The sequence below is a fragment of the Oreochromis niloticus genome, linkage group LG9 (genome assembly GCF_001858045.2).
Source record: "Oreochromis niloticus isolate F11D_XX linkage group LG9, O_niloticus_UMD_NMBU, whole genome shotgun sequence".
NCBI lineage: Eukaryota > Metazoa > Chordata > Actinopteri > Cichliformes > Cichlidae > Oreochromis > Oreochromis niloticus.
This window is the reverse complement of record NC_031974.2, coordinates 23,254,769-23,270,813: the sequence shown is the minus strand read 5'-3', so window position 1 is coordinate 23,270,813 and position 16,045 is coordinate 23,254,769. Positions and strand designations below refer to the sequence as shown.

General features: G+C 40.2%; 1 protein-coding gene and 1 long non-coding RNA gene across 3 annotated transcripts in view; both read left to right on the top strand.

Moving 5' to 3' along the window:
• Window positions 1-2: 2 nt before the first annotated feature.
• LOC102082736 (uncharacterized) lies at window positions 3-7,773 on the top strand. 2 transcript variants are annotated; one of them, XR_003221583.1, is made up of 3 exons: window positions 3-1,499; window positions 3,369-6,592; window positions 7,021-7,773. It is a non-coding gene; the product is annotated as an uncharacterized LOC102082736 (long non-coding RNA). The 2 variants fall into 2 exon arrangements; XR_003221584.1 differs by having other exon boundaries at window positions 17-1,499; window positions 6,422-6,592.
• A 2,921-nt stretch (window positions 7,774-10,694) lies between these two features.
• Window positions 10,695-16,045, top strand: part of ctnnd2a (catenin (cadherin-associated protein), delta 2a) — a 250,221-nt gene continuing 244,870 nt past the window's right edge. Inside the window, 1 exon segment of the mRNA XM_025910444.1 lies at window positions 10,695-11,061. The gene's annotated coding sequence lies outside the window, so the exon portion shown is untranslated.

Here is a 16,045-nt window from a genome sequence, read left to right as displayed (position 1 = left end):
TGTCGATAATTTCCTCCTGTAAAATTTCTTTGTACTATTTTGAGATCTGTTCAGGGAGTACAAGCCACCGAGGCCCTGAAGTACCAAAGTAACCCTAAAACATGATGGTCCCTCCACCGTGCTTCACAAATCAGATGAGGCTTTGCTCCAAGTGTAGCGCCGGGATTTTAACTTCAGTTTCACCTCTCCTCAGAGGTGAGCCGTAGAAGTAGTAAGGAAATACCATTAACATTTCTCTCACAATGAACACGTGAACACATGCTTTAGCAAGTTGTAAAGATTTCTGCACGTCTTCTACTATTGCCCTTGTGTTTTAGTTCACCTGTTCCGGATTGTAGATCATCCTCTTGAAATGATCCTTTCAAGTAGTAACAAATCATGAATTTTCTGTATTTTACAGGTAACTTATTTTTACTGTGGATTGATTAAAACCCAGGACTTTAAAAACCGTTGAGACATTTTCATCTTTTTGCATCTTTTCAATGCGATTCCTCAAAGGCCCTGTGAATGGTGACACACCAATAGTTTTTCAGAAGAGCCACACTGACATTACAGACTTTGTATCCCTCGATTAATAGGGAGGGGCACCTCCACAACTATGCTCCAAATCTTATCTCCTTGACTGGAATAACCATGACGAAGTACCTTTAGAAGCAGCCATGAGTGGACACAAAAAGTTTCCATATTTCCCATTTAGTCAGAAACTTTGACGATGATCCAATTACATTTTACGAGTCACGTAAGCAGAACTCCTGGTAATTCCAGTAGGTTCACAGAAGTTTTTCCTCGAACTGAAATATTGATAGTACATTAACACAAGCACAGTTCTGAGCTACTGTGACTGTGCTCAAAAATTCTCATTAAACACTACTTTAAACTTCCCTCGATTTGAGAGAGGAGTTTGCACATTTTACTTGACTATACATGTCTATGTACTTTTTTAAAAGAAAACAAATCATGTTCATGCTATTTAACACAATGCAAGGCGAGATGTTAAACTGCTCCACAGACTATTAAGAAGTTAGAAGTTGACACACTTTCACTAACTAATCAATTAAAATGAGCCGGTTCTAGTCAAGTATTGAAATCCACACTCTAGATGATTCAGTAGGATCACTTTACTTTTTTAGTCACCTGTACTCTAACTGAAATCTTGTTTTTGACTTGGGATCTAGCGCAGTCAATTTGTTCTTTCTGTATGCAGTTTATTAACATATGTATATGTGTGCGTGTGTTTATACGAATGCATGACTTGATATCTTACTGAACTTCAACTTGAGTGGGATTTTAAGGAGTTTTCATCAATCTACCAATTCCTGTAAGCCATGAGCGAATTCCCGTAAATCCTATTTCTATTTCAGTTTCCTTATTACTGGCACATGGGAAGTTATTAGCACGGAATTCCCCTATGTGGAAAACTCTGAAGTCTCTAAACAGTAAATGCGCCAGTCGCTCGTCGGAGAAGGCAGTGAGACGGATGCGCGTGTAGTCGGCTCCCGGTAAGTTTCGAATACGCTAGACTACGCAGGTTTAACTAGTACTGGCTTTGCATGTGTGCATTTTCATTCATGAATTAACACTGACTTGACATCAGCGCTAACTTGTCACCGATTTAATGGTTGTAAGTGAGTTTAATTCAGTGCGTCACCATCGTAGGCCACTTGGGTGAACCTAAGTGGCATGCTTTAATACTTACCATTGGTCATTCTTCATTCATATTCACCTCGGGCTAATGTTGGAAGCGGGCAGTATCGAGTGCGTCTTCATTGCTGCTGAAATTCTTCAAAATTATGTAAAAATATACGTGATCGTCCTCCCTCTATTCCCGCGGTTCTTGTGGCTTTTGAGCGAAGGAATCACGCAGGAATCACGTCCTGCCTTACGCAGCATGTGACATTACTTCCGTCCTCGCTAAGGTTTCACTTTACTTCAACATAAATTAACATGTAAAAAAAAAAAAAAATCAACCTCGAAATAGGAAGATGTACGCTGACGCCAAAGGTTGCTGTGACAGAGGGGAGGCAAACAGTGCAGGGTGCATGCACGTTGTTTAGCTCATGCAGTGGGCAGACTTTCATGTTTTCGTGAAACTGCCGAATATAGCTCCAAGCTGATGGACCTAATATTTAATCTGGCAAATCCGAGTAGTGCACGCTATCAGTAATTTGCACTCCTCATTTCTTGCGTCTATGGCATGTTAGTCATTACCCTCTGTACCCAAATGTCACACGTGTTCATCTTTAAACTTTTCCACTTTGTCCATTCATTCATTCATGCACTATGAAAGCACTATGCAGAAAATGTTACTAAGAAGAATCTGCCGTGTCACAAACGTTCCCAGAGGCTATATGCGCGTTGAGTTGCATGGTAGACTACTTTTTAAATGTATTTATAAGAAGGTAAAGTATCTACAGTAGTTATGCTACCTTCCTACAGAATTCCCAGTGTAGTCAATTACAAGTGAATTTTCAGGGACAGACATTTCCCTTTTTGCAAAAGTCAAGACTATTTTTTCTTAAGTAAAAAAACAAAAAGAAAAAAAAGGAAAACTTTTTTTCTTTTTGGTTTTTTTTTAACTTAATATGCTTTTAGAGCTTCCAAATGCACATCCAGTCCATCATAACCTAAATGGACATACCGCATAATGCATGTGAATAGATTGATTTTGCAAAAAGACAGAGAAGCTAGACATAGTATTGTCAAACAATTATTCTCCTACCCTTCAAGCCTGCGTGGCCAAGAAGTACAAGACGTATAAGTAAGCTCTGTGAAAAGCAGATATTAAAGGTACTGTCATGGATTTCCCCAAAAATATACTGTCTGGATTAAAGATTTGGTAAGGCCACGTGACACACAGCAGCTCTGAATAAGCTAAATAATAAAAAACAAAAGCACATTTTGCCATCTGCACCCCAATATATAATCCACCTGAGATGCTTTGTTCCATTGTAAACAGGTGGGAGGGAGGAACAGCTGACACTCAAAATGGATTTACCACACAAAACAGTTTTAACACAGAACTTGTTTAAACTCGTTGGGGGGTAGGCATCTTCCACTCTGTCTAGGATTAGATCTCTGCAATGATGATTTTTTTTTCTAATGCAGCCAGGTCAAAGGTTAACTCTGTAATATGCAGCATTTCAGTTCACACACCCAACATATTCTGAATTGCTGCAAACAAATCTCTTTATATAACAAAACATGGCAAAAACTGTGGGAAAAAACTAGTTGCACAATCGATTCCCACATTTTTTTTTTTTTGTTACTTTAATCTCAGTCTGATGACATTTTATTGCTGAAACCTTAACCAATGCTCCACCTCCTAACCAGTTGGGTTTGGTTTGTTGTTTTTTTGTTTTTTGTTTTAGGATGAATTGCAGAAACGCTTAAAAAAGGACAGAATTTCTTGCAAACTCTTGATCCTTTTCTTTCACTTGACTCTATTTTGACAGTGGCGCTGCCTGTTACCAGTAAGAGTTTATCTAGCCCCAGTAATAGTTTTTTTCTGGCTTTTTTTAAGTAAATGAAAATATGTGTGGGTGCACGTGTCTGTTACGATGGTGGAGTCGACACTAATTAAAGACATCCATCAGATTATGACAGTGCTGCCAGGCAGCAATGCATCGTGGGACCTCACCAGTGCATCCAAGACAGCAATCAAAGACACTGATGATGTTCCACAGCAAGATTCATCTTGTTTCTGTTGATTCACTGACAAACTATGTGTGGGATAAACCGAGGCACACAGTGTCATATGTTTTTAAATCATTACGCTTCCCTCAATAAAGTTGTTTAAAGTCGTCGCCTGCAGTCAGCTGCAGGTCGAAGTCTTTCGTTTTACGAATCCTTCTTTTAGGTTGAGGTTGCACATCAAGCACTGCAACAAGTGCATTAAGGACTTCAGGTGTTTGTTGTGGCTACAATGACGTTCTTACTGCTTGAGGAATGCAGTCAAGTATTTCATGCATGCTGTACAGGATTTATTTACTGCCCTTTTAGACACCTGCACCCAACTAGACCAAATCACTTCCTTCTTACGGGAAATTGTTTACTGGTAAAATGGAAAAAAGCTAATTAAGCGTGATTCAGGCCTTCAAGGACCTTGGAGCAAGGATAAAGCTTTCTTAGAAAAATGCAAAGGTGGCAGCTTTTGTGAGTAAATCATAGTGTGAGAATAAGAAAAGAGTTATATAAATTTAAAAAAAAATACTCCTCAGGATTAGCAGATTTTTATTTTTTTTGCAATTAGTTTTTCATGCTGATGTCTTAGAGTGCAATGAAAAATATCAACCAGCGTGATGGGGGAGTTTCAAAGTGTTGCACTCAAGGCCCTCAGATTGCATTTTGGTCATTTGGCTGCTTTGAGTGGTAATTTGTTACTACTTTGCAAAAAAGTGCATAAAATGCAAGATCTTGTTCTTACAATACTGCATGTGGCTTAATGTGCTTAAAGTGTGCTGTTGAAAACTGCCTTGTAAAAAGGGGCAGGTTAGACACTAGAAGTAATTAATCACGTTCTTCTTAAAAAAATATTTCCACACCTGTCAGATCTGCGGGTTGATAGTGGCTTTTTCTTTGTGTTGTCATTTACCTGTTTTGGATCGTCAAAGGTCCACACCAGTGTTTTTGCTTGTTTTAGCTCACTTCACAGCATGCAATGTATGCTGACCTTGATAGAGTTGCTTTATTGTACGATGTGCATATTTTTGGCAACACATCACTGAAGTATAAAAACGTCCGTGGGAAAGCTAAGGGAACACCATGATCCTTTTGCTGAAGTTCACGTGTGGCCATGCCCAGATGAAAGAATGGATGTGTCACACACTGTCAGTCACCAAACAGAAACCAAGGTGGAGTAAGGAACGTTGCTTTCTCCATGTTTAGGTAAATAAAATTTTTCAATTTTTATTCAGCATTGTTCCAGTAAGCAAACATTAGGCTTAAGGTAACCTCTGAGTCTGGTAGTTAGATTGTTGCTTTATTATTTTCTTGTCAGATTTTTGGGGGTCATTTTGGACGCGTCTCCTCTTTAATTGTAACACGGCCCCCATATTTTTAAAAATGCAATAAGGCTGCATGCTAATTGGACCTCATGCTTTTGCTGTCAAATAGCTGACAGTATATCATGACGTGTACTTGCGAATATTACGTGACCTGTTGCATGCGATCTTATCTAGTCATTCTGTGTCTATGCCGCTATCCCCCTCTGACAACTATTGATGAATTGCTGTAGTTACTGCACCAATAAACAAATTTAATGGAAACATCACAGTCATTTATTCCGTTTTGCTCTTTTTTGAAGTCTCAGTCTCTTTTGCATGCATACCTGCATGTACTGTGGCCAGTTTTCACAGTGAAAGACTGACATAAGGGTGTGACTTCCACACACATCCTGGAATACACGGTTGCTTAATATTCCTAAATGAAAACCGATTACTGACAGCATTTCTTGTAAAACTGTGTCGCAACACATTTTATGAATGAAAGTGCAGACAGACTTTAGAGTTGTGGTTTTTTTTAAAGAAAAGAAAAGAAAAAAAGAAGAGAGAATTAAAAACAGGAACTTGGTTTAACTTGTCCGAAAGACTCATCTTGTGGGGTTTTCTGTTACCGTATGCTACATTTTTACATCCTCAGTTTTAGGGAAGTTCTTCGATTATAGCACTCTCACTAACCCAGGCAACTGTGTTGCGTATTTGTTTTACTGCTTCTTCAGTTCTCCGGCAAAACAGCAACCAAGAGAAGACATGAGTTAGAATTCTAGGGCCATTATTTTACAGATTACATGAAAGTGTGTAATGCATTTGTGTAGAGTTTATGTGTCACTTGTAAAGAGTGCAGAGAGTGCTAGAAATGTGTGACATGACAATAAACACACATGTTAAAACCGGTTCCAGCTGCCTTCACATGGGTAACAAATTAAAATCATAATTAATAGAAAGTGTCTTACTTTTAGCTGCTCATCAAACAGCTCGCTGTGCATGTATCAGGATTATTTAGGTTTATTGTAGCCCTATACATATAAACAAGGTTAAGGTAATATGTATGGAATTTTTTAGTATTTCATATTATATTAATTTTACAAAACTCAAATTATTGTTGTTATTATTATTATTATTATCATTATTAGAAGTATTAGTATGGTTTTTCTTGTTGTTTTATTAATTTTAAAAGTATGTATTTTAAAAGTATATTACCGTGACTATTACTCAAAGTCTTTTGTTACAAGTAAACAGAGACATGTTGGCATATTTCTTTCTTTTTTTCATTTTATTAATGTTCCCATCTACATTTCAGACATACAGATGGAAAATATGTCTCAGTTCTGATTTGCCTCTCGGACTCTCTTTCTTTCTCTCCTTATGATCAGTATTATTGTAGATGGACTGCTATTGTTGTTACTTCTTGTTGTTTTCTGCAGGCAGGCAAGAATTTTTGGCACGACATCCTGGGTTGTGGGTGGTGGCCACTTGTCCCCTGAAACCTCTGTCATAGTTGTCAGCAATACTGGACATCCTGCTTCTTTTAATGCATTACTTGCTCAGTAGGAAGAGAAGAAAATAAAAGCTCTCCACGGGAAAAGAGTGTACAGGTAACATGCAGAAGGTGCTAGTTGGATTCTGGTTATCGGACCTGGTCCTGCCAGGCCTGCACTCGCTGAGGCCTGTAATATGGAGAGATCAGATGGATTATCTGTTCTCTCTATATTGCAGTTTTTCAAAAATGTTATGAATAAGTTGTTATTGATATCGTTGTTGTCATAGCAAAAATACCAGAAATACCACACACACCCAGGCACACACTTGCAAACACACACACACATAAACACCTTCAGCTTAACAGCATAGCTGCATCCACAGTGGTTTAGTCTGTAGTTTTGTCAGCATTCTTTTTTTTTTTTCTATGATCTATGTGCACATTTGTTTCTCGTATGTAAATGATGCCACATGAGAGTATTCACTGATGATAGTGGTGGAGAGTCAATCCAAAATCCCTCACAGGTTTTCGGTTGTGTTCCAGACAAAACCAGTGACGTCACGTCATTTTCATACTGGCAATGGGAGCGTTTACATCCAAGAGAACACCCGCATCAGGATAAAAACATGCCTCCAGACTGCATAGCAGAGCCACTGAATCACCAGGCTTCAGATTTTCCTTTAATTTGTCACCTATCTTCAAACACTAGAGAGGGAGCAGCATATGGGCTGAACAATACAAGTAATGCTTGTGCACTATTTTAGACACGTCGCTGGCATCATCTCGGCCTGTTTACTTCCAACTTAAGTCTCGTCTCTAAATGTCTTCACTTTAGTCCCCTCATCCTGCTTTCTTCACTTCTGCAGTGTGCTAAATACATGTTCCCCCTCGGTCTTCAGGATCCCCTTCAGGTGCATGTTCTTTCAGCTCTCAAGAGGCGGATGGGCAGGGACCGATCAGTGTGCTCACCTGCTGCTCAAGGAAGTCATTTCAATTTTTTCTTAGCCAACTTCAAGAACGTGATGCCAAACTTGTCCTTCTCGTAACTCAGCACAGACTATGCGAGTTCTTTTCCAAGATCAGCAATAAGAGGGCACGCTGTTTGGTTTTAGTTCTAATTAAGCTGTTTCCTTGTACCACATAATCCATTTGAATAAAACCTGTTTGTCTGTGAGCTTCCCGTGCATTAATCAAATCAGACATTCTAAAAACACTGTGGGGGGGGTTTTCTCCCAACAAATGCTGATGGGCTACTTTGGTTACATTTTTGACTGAATAAAAGACAATAATGGAAAATGACTGGCATTGGATACTTGGTTTATGTGTGTTTGATGATAACTGTGACATGAGTCCACTGTGGTTGAAATGTATTTCAACACAGGGCAAATCAGCACTTCCCGGAACGAGTGGACTTTAACACATTTCACGGGCATGCCAGGGACATGACTGTACACTGTGGCACGCCACCAAAAAAAAAAGAATTATGCAATGTTTTATATAAAACATCTCTAGGGACACAACCATGGTAAATATTTTGCATGTAATTAACAAAATATTTGTAAGGCTCTGTTAGCAGAGCCGGCAAGGCCTTTAAGCTGCAAACGTAAAGCTTAAAGCAATGTTATTCCTTCAATTCACAGCTGGCCACTCAATCAGCCAATTTCATCCTCCAGAATATGAATCTGTTTACATTGCAACATTAACACGTGTCGTTATCTTTCACAAATCTATGTCTGAGACGCAAACATTTGAATATGAATGGTTTTTAACTTATTTGGGTGACAAATAAGTTCACTGGCTCCACCTAGTGGTAAATCTTCAAACCTGCATTTCTGGGTTCCATTCGTGATCCTCTGGGAGCGGAAGTAAGAGGCAGAAGACAAACCGAACTCACCCTATTCACCTTGTTTTTTGTTTTGTTTTGTTTTTTCATATTTTCTAACTTCTCCAGCTCCAACAAAACCGTTTTCTATTCTTTAAACAGACTGGTAAGCAGCAGGCAGAGATATTCAGAAGAATAAAGGCAAATCTTTTGCAATATGTAAGAGATTTTAGTATTTAGCGTTTAAATTCCATTTTGGCTTACAGCACGGGATGATAGTGCAACTTTGTTTTGCCCATATGTGCAAGATGAAGGCGACAAATTCAAAACGATTCCATATGGCGTTACAGCGCATAAAGAACACACAAAAAAGAAAAGCATGCAAACAGGCACAGGAAATGGAATATTAAAACATTTTGTAGTAACTTGACAAAAGTGGAACACATATGCAGACCAGTAACTACAATAGAAATCAGTTGATCTATGCTTTTAATTAAACATAGACTTGACTGAAGTTCAACAAATAAAGTTGTTAACAAATATTAAAATGGATTGAACTAAAACAAAAGAACAGAACAATTTCCAGAACTGAATTTCCCCAACTCTGCCTACTGTTTATGATGGCACCAACTGCTATCTGGGAGAAATGTGGCTGTCTGCAGTGACTAGAGAACACCATCCTCCCTTTCTTTCTGACGTAACTGCGAGATGAAGATAATGAGAGGTGAGTCAGTGGTTGTGCTTGTTAATAATTTCAAAAAATCTTGCGCAGATGGTATTTTAAAGAAAAATCAAACAAAAAACCCAACACATACTTACAATAAATAAACAAATAAATATTTGGGGTCAATAACCCGAGTCACCATTTGGCCAAAATCCTTCACTTTGATTGGCTCAATGTCACAATTTATTTTAAAAAATAAAATAAAATAAGAGCACCTTCCATGATATCAAGCTTACCTGCATGCACAGTTTATACAAAACAGTATGAGTTTCTGTATGTGGTAGAAGGAGGTACACACACACCACGGGGCTCATCATTTACACTTTTCATGAAATAGTTACAGGTTACACTTTTCATTCATTTATTTTTAAGTTTGTCATGGGGATGAATCTCAAACTGTATTTACTAATTACTTTCATTGAGCAATGTTGACTATTGCTCGGCCATCTGATTAAATTCAAATAAAAGATTAAAAGAAGTAAATGTGTCTGGTATTGGTAGATAAGCTCTTATTTGTTGAGTTCAGTTCATTTTGTAACTGCTTATTTGTCTCCAGGGTAAAAGTACAAAACATTTAAATAAATAATAATCATAATAAATACATTATGATACTACTGCACTACAGATTGTCATTTTCTATATATGTAATGTTGTCTATTCTAAAGCCATTCAAAAGACCAAAAACAGGCATTAAAGCCCCACAGCTCATTAGAGTAAGTTTTATATCTGCATTTTTATTTTTATCTCACCACCAAAACAGCAACCTGACCCAAACATTAAAGTCATTAAACTAATGTGGGTAGTTTAATTTCTTTGCACTTCTTCTGAAAAAAAAAGGAACTTATGCCACAACTGTTGTTGAAGAAAAAATAGCATTTAATATAAAATATTATGAACTGGGGAGTTACGATACTGCCACACATTAAATAAAATAAATAAATAAAAATAAATAAAATAAACTTATCATATGGAAATAAATGCAAAAGCCTTTACTTATGAATAGTGATGTGTTGGTATATATCTATTAATACAGTTTTGACATTTCAACACTGAAAAAGAAATTAGGATCGCACCGGCTAATTAGAGCTATTTCTCAAAACTGACTTCTTAAACAGACAGAGAGAAAAGAATGAAAGGAAGAAGGTGGAAGTTTAATTAGAAGCCAGATAAAGAACAAAGATGGAATAAAAGGTTCAGTCCTCATCTCAGTCAATCCAGGAAAATTAACTCATGATACAACCACATATCTCAGAAATACTCAGTTTTTTCTGTCGTTGGGAAACTGCAGAAAAGGAAAAGGGGACAGACACGAGGTGGGGTATTATCATCATCATAACCCCAAAGGGACCTGGTTGCCATGGAGCGTGTGTGTGCAGCAGCAGTGGGATTAAGGGTCTCCTTTAGATTTTGGGTTGCTTTAGGATAAGAGTTGGTCTTGGGCATATATATGATCGGAGATGGTGGGACACAAGGGACGAGGGAATAAAGGGCGTTTTATGGAGAAGGTTTCAACTGAATGGTGCACTTGACTCAAGAGATGATTTTTAATACATTTCGATTCTCAACACCTTCCTACCACACCTAAACCTGAAGATGGCGCTCTATATCTGTCTATTAACACAGAGCTGCACGTGCGCGCGCATGTGCGAGTGAGCGCGAGACCGAGACGGAGGCTGCTGTCTGCCTCCTCTCCGGTGGTGTTGCCTCCCTGTCGCTGCAGTGCATTGCTGCTCGCTCGCCCTCTCTCTCTCTTTCTCTCTCTCTTCCTCGCTTTTGTACCTCGCCTCTTCCTCCTTCTCACCCGTCTCTTCCACATCCCTCTCATCCTCCTCCCTGCGGATGCCTCAGCCTTGCACCCCCGCCCCAGCATCCCGGCAAATGGTTGTTCCATCCCCGGCAACTCTGGACGCAGGACGCAGCGAAAAGGCTCACAGCTCCGTTCTGATTTGAGCACACTGCGGATTGACTTGAAAGAGGGGCGGACCAGGGACAGTAGGGAAACGAGGAGACGCCTGACAGTGGCCAGGATCTCATTTCGGTAAGTCATCGCGTTATTTTCCCCGCTGTAGACTTTACAGTATCGGGCAGAGAGGTGGAAGCTGTCGGGTCCACAGACGCCCGTGCTCTCTGGTCTTTCATTTTAGTACGACTTGCACTTTGGAGGAGTGCGCAGGGGATGTGAAGATGACTTTTGGGTTCCTTCGTGGTGGTTGCTTTTATGAAACTGTTTGGTTGGGTTAAATATGATGTCCTGCTTTTAACAGCAAGCTTACTGTGAAGCTTATCGCAGGAACAAGACTCCTGCTGTGCAAAGATCACCCAACACATAACAGATATTTGGCACCAGCTGGCTGCTGACCTAAATTCACCACTGGTTGTGCGTAAAAGTACTCCAAAGGTGCAAAAAGGCACCGTGTCAAAAAAGAGATAGGGCTGTTCTTTATTTGCTAGACTGCTTAAAGTCAAAACCAGAAATAAAGTTTTTTTTATTCTTCATGCTGTCTGGACTTTAAGGTGTTTTGCTTCTAAATCAATCGACTTTTTCCCCCTTTTTTTGGAACTCCCATTTGTATGTAAGTTTCTGGCTCATGAGAGGTAATACAAAGATAAGAGTATGGGTGAGACTATATACCTTTCCCACAGCCATACTTGTGCTTTGATCAATAGACATTTGCAGGAGGGGGATTGGGCGCTGGCAGTTTGTCAAGGGCATACAATATATCAAGCAGATGATGTGGAGGAGAGCAGGAGGAGGAGGAGGGCTGGGCTGCTGGTAGGCATGCTGTGGGTGCATGTTCAGGCTGCTACATGTCAACTCTTGGGCAGGTGCATGATGGACAACTAACATAAGGATGTACAAGGGTTGAAAAAGTGCTAGTATTTGCTCTGTCGCATCAAAGCCCCTGTTGCTGCAAAAGTACAAAAAAAAAAGAAACAAAAAAACTTTTGAGATCTGCAGGTTCAGGCAGCTTCCTCTGTGGCCAGGTAAGCAGCCTTGTGACAATTCAGTCTCCTGAATTCCCCTCAAACTGACTAAAGAATAAAGGAATATATTTTTTCTCACAAACGCCCTACATGGATGGCAGCCTCGATCTGTTTCAGCCAGCACTTTATCCACTTTTCCAGTACTTTAAGAAATGACAATACAACATTTCTCTTGCCCATGAGCTGCACATCCTCCGGAAGTAGATTTTTTAAAATTTATTTATTTTTACTGTTGAAGGATAAGAAGCATTAGAAACGATCTATCACTGTGGGAACTCTCTCAACAGTTCCTGCGCAATCTCCATCCTTCACATACACACAGATACTGACACATGCTCTAAGTTTTCTAAAGATTAGCTTCTTTTATGTCCAGTGAATGTCTCCAGTGGCCATGAAAAGCCTCGTCCTTCATCGCGGACACAGATTAGGCTAATTCACACAGCAGCACAGGCCTAATGCCTAATCACTATGCTGCGCTGGCAGAACAGAACAGTCTTTATACTGTGGTCGCCCAGAGAGGGAGGGAAAGACAGCGAAAGAGAGAGAGAGCAAAGGGGGAAAGCTAGCCGCCGGTGCCTATTGATCGGACGGAAGGGCTTCTGTCTGGCAGGCGTCCACAGGATGAAGTGCTGACGACAGTCCAACAAGCTGCCACGATGAGCTGGCCTTATACGTAGTGCTGATGTGAATGGAAGAGTTTGAATTATAGTTATGGTCTCTGTAGCACAGCAGGGTCGGGGAAGATTGGAAAATAGTGTATGTGTTAAGAGTTTGATTTTTTTTTTTTTATCATCAGAAAGTGCAAGTTGGTTGTGCAAAGCAGTGATAACGTAACAGATAAACAGGTGAACAGGTGAACAAATGCCATATTGAGACTTTCAGACTTATGCATTCACTAAGCACAGCAAACAGGCTATTGTAAACCACATCAGGTATGTTTTTTTTTCCCCACATGGTGTGCCCGAGGCCAATTCTGTGCACATGAAATGAGTGAAGACCAGGATCAAGAGAAGCAGAAAGAAACTCTCAGCGACATGTGCTTTGATTTTTGACCAAGTGTGTCAAGTGTGACAGGACGCGATACAACGAGTGTTGTCTGTTGACTTTGCGATGTAAAATTTTGGTGTCAGCAATAAAATGTTGCTTTCTATTCTCACTTTAAAATGAATATTGAGACAGAGGTGTCTGAGTAGGATGAGACTTTCCATCTTTTTTCCTTCACCTGCTTCAGAACCTTTCATAATTCATGTGACTCGGGCAGCGAGACAGCGTACTGAGCTCAGACACTGTCTGACACCAGTAGTACCTACAGCACCTGTCAACTCACAAGAAAATGAATCTGTAAGAGGTCCAGGGGTTCTGTTCTACACTTAAATCTGACCTTTGACCTCCATATTAAAGTAGGCAAGATGAAAAAGCTGTCAAAAAATTTCCTCACAGTAGTAGACAGTGTTTATCTCCTCAACAGGGAACTGCTTACATGCATGACTGAAAGTGAGATTAAATGATTGTTTCCCTTTTCCTTCATTCCTCCTACTGAATAAATATAGCTTCATACTAAAGGTGGTCCCTCTTTGAGGTGTAACAAAAGCCCTGAGGCTGAATGGCAGCTGTGTTGTGCATGTGGTTTACACCTATACATTCTGCAAAAAAAACCAAAACCAAAAGACAGATAAATATGGAACATGAAGGAAAAAACATGCGATGTTTGCTGTACATTTTTCCTTTTCCTCCATACGTCCCCTTAAATTCAGAACCTTTCAGGCCTCAGGCAATTAGCTGACAGTTGATATACACTTGGCATCGATTCATTTGCATATTCATGGGAATAGGGTCGGTGCTAATTGGCAGCCACACTGTGCTCATCGATCAGATAACTTGATGCTCGTGTTGGCGACTTGATGCTTATGAGCTCGTTTAATAACATAAAAAACACCGATGGGCCTCCGCTAATGGACAATTTTACTGTGTCGCCATTACAGTGGGATTGTTACAAGATCACATACATGTTCCGCACCATTAAACTTTCACTCCTCTTTAAAATATAACTCTTCTTTCCCTCAAGGGTGCAATGCTGTGCACCCAACATGGCTTTCTGATGGATGCGCATGTAATGTTCTAGAAATGATACTTTGCAGTTAAGTTTATACATTCGAGTCAGTCATAAAGTAGCCTTTTTTTCATCATCAATCAGCGTGACAGTGAAATGCATTGGCAGTTTGCCCCATTGGAATAGGATCACCTTTGCTTGCAATGCTGTGTTACTGAGCTGGTCAGTTAGTCATTTCTTGTTTTTTTTAAACACAAAGTGTGGACTTGGAAGTTTATTTCTAAAGATGGAGGAAGCAGTTAATTAATACAATTAATGTATTAATGCACCTTTGATCTTAGGCTACAACCGATTGAGTACAACTAAAACAAACAAGAGGCGATTCGTGTTTATGTAGGTGTGCACGGTGTGGTTTATTTATTAGGAGAGACCTTTTTTTTCAACTAAAAGGTCTGATTTCAAGACCTTGTTCTTATTACTCGGGGTGTCCTTGACCAGGACAGAGAGGACACAGAATACCTCACAGCTCGAAGGACGTCAGCTTGTCACTGGCGCTTTGGCCTTTTTATAAAGAAAGGAAGGTACTGACAGTATTTTCTGTTGAAAACAAAGCAACTATTAAACACAGGAAATCAATGGTTACCCAGGGAATAGCACTTTTTGAGAGAGTATCGCCAGACTCTGATGGTATGACGCGGCCTCCTTTTTTTCCACGCTTGCCTGCACCGTTAATGTATCCTCACCATCTGCTGACCTTCGCATTAAAGCTGGGAAAAGATGGAGAAAATTTGCAGTTTGGAGGTGAGTGGACTGGACAGTGTCATTACGCCGCTACAGCTTTGGCTGGACCGAGTAACTGGCATAATCTGCCCGTTTCAACCCGCTCTTAGCTACTTTGCATTTCTCTGACTCCATATGGAAAAGTTTCATTTTGACAAATAAGGTGAATGCGGGGTGGGGTAGGGGCTTCTTCTCCCCGTTTTGGGAGACGGGTATTGAGACTAGAGAATTACCTACGAAAGCTGGGCCAAGCTCATGCAGCAGATAGGAATGGAGGCTTCTTAAGTGCCCTTGACCATTTCGTCTTCCTGTATCACACACTTCTCTTTTTGCTGTAAAAGAAGGGGAAAAAAAAAACGTGTCCGATTTTAACAATGCCTTGGATTTATGGCTCGATTTCCACTGATGCCACATATAGTAAAAATATATGGCCTCATAGTGCAGGTAGGTGGTAAAAGGTAAAATCATTCACCAATTGCTGTGCATTGTACGCGGTGGTGATTAATGAGAGCAGGACTTTCAGAAGTGCAGCAGGAAGGAGACAGGGAGGGAGAGAGAAGATAGTGATATGTCAGTGTTGGAATGAGTCCAGGAAGCCAGCAATATGTGTGAGGGAGACAGACAGAGGGGGGGGGGGGGTTGTATGGATACCTACTAGTGTGTCTCTGCTGCTGACTCTCCCCCCATCTTCTAATGAGCCCGCTGCAGATGGGACTCCCTCTGTCAGCCCACTGCCCTCCTTCTTCCCCTCAACTCCATTATCCTCCCTCTTTTCCTTCACTCTTTACTATGACAAAACAAAAGAGTAGCAAAGAAATTAAATTAAGAAGTCAAAGAGGCAAATGGAAGATAAAAGAAATGGGTGATGTGACAAGAAAAATGCACAAGGACGTGTGGGGTCAAGCATGCAGGTTAGGGAAGAGGGAAGTGGCAAAAAGATAAAGAGATAAAAAAAAGATAGGTGAGGTGGGTGAAAAGATGACGTGGTGGAAAAAATAGAGAGCTGGTGGCGTAGCTTGAGGAGCGAAAGAGGATTATAAGCGCTGAGACGAGGAAGAAGCAGGGAAGCTGAGACCGGGAATCATCAAATGTAAGAAGTGACAGAATAGTGTGAAGAAAAAAATGCCCAGCAGAATGACAGGATGACAAGGAAAGCCACATGACGGCACCGTGCTATACTTCTTAGTGTCAAAAATGAAAATGCTGC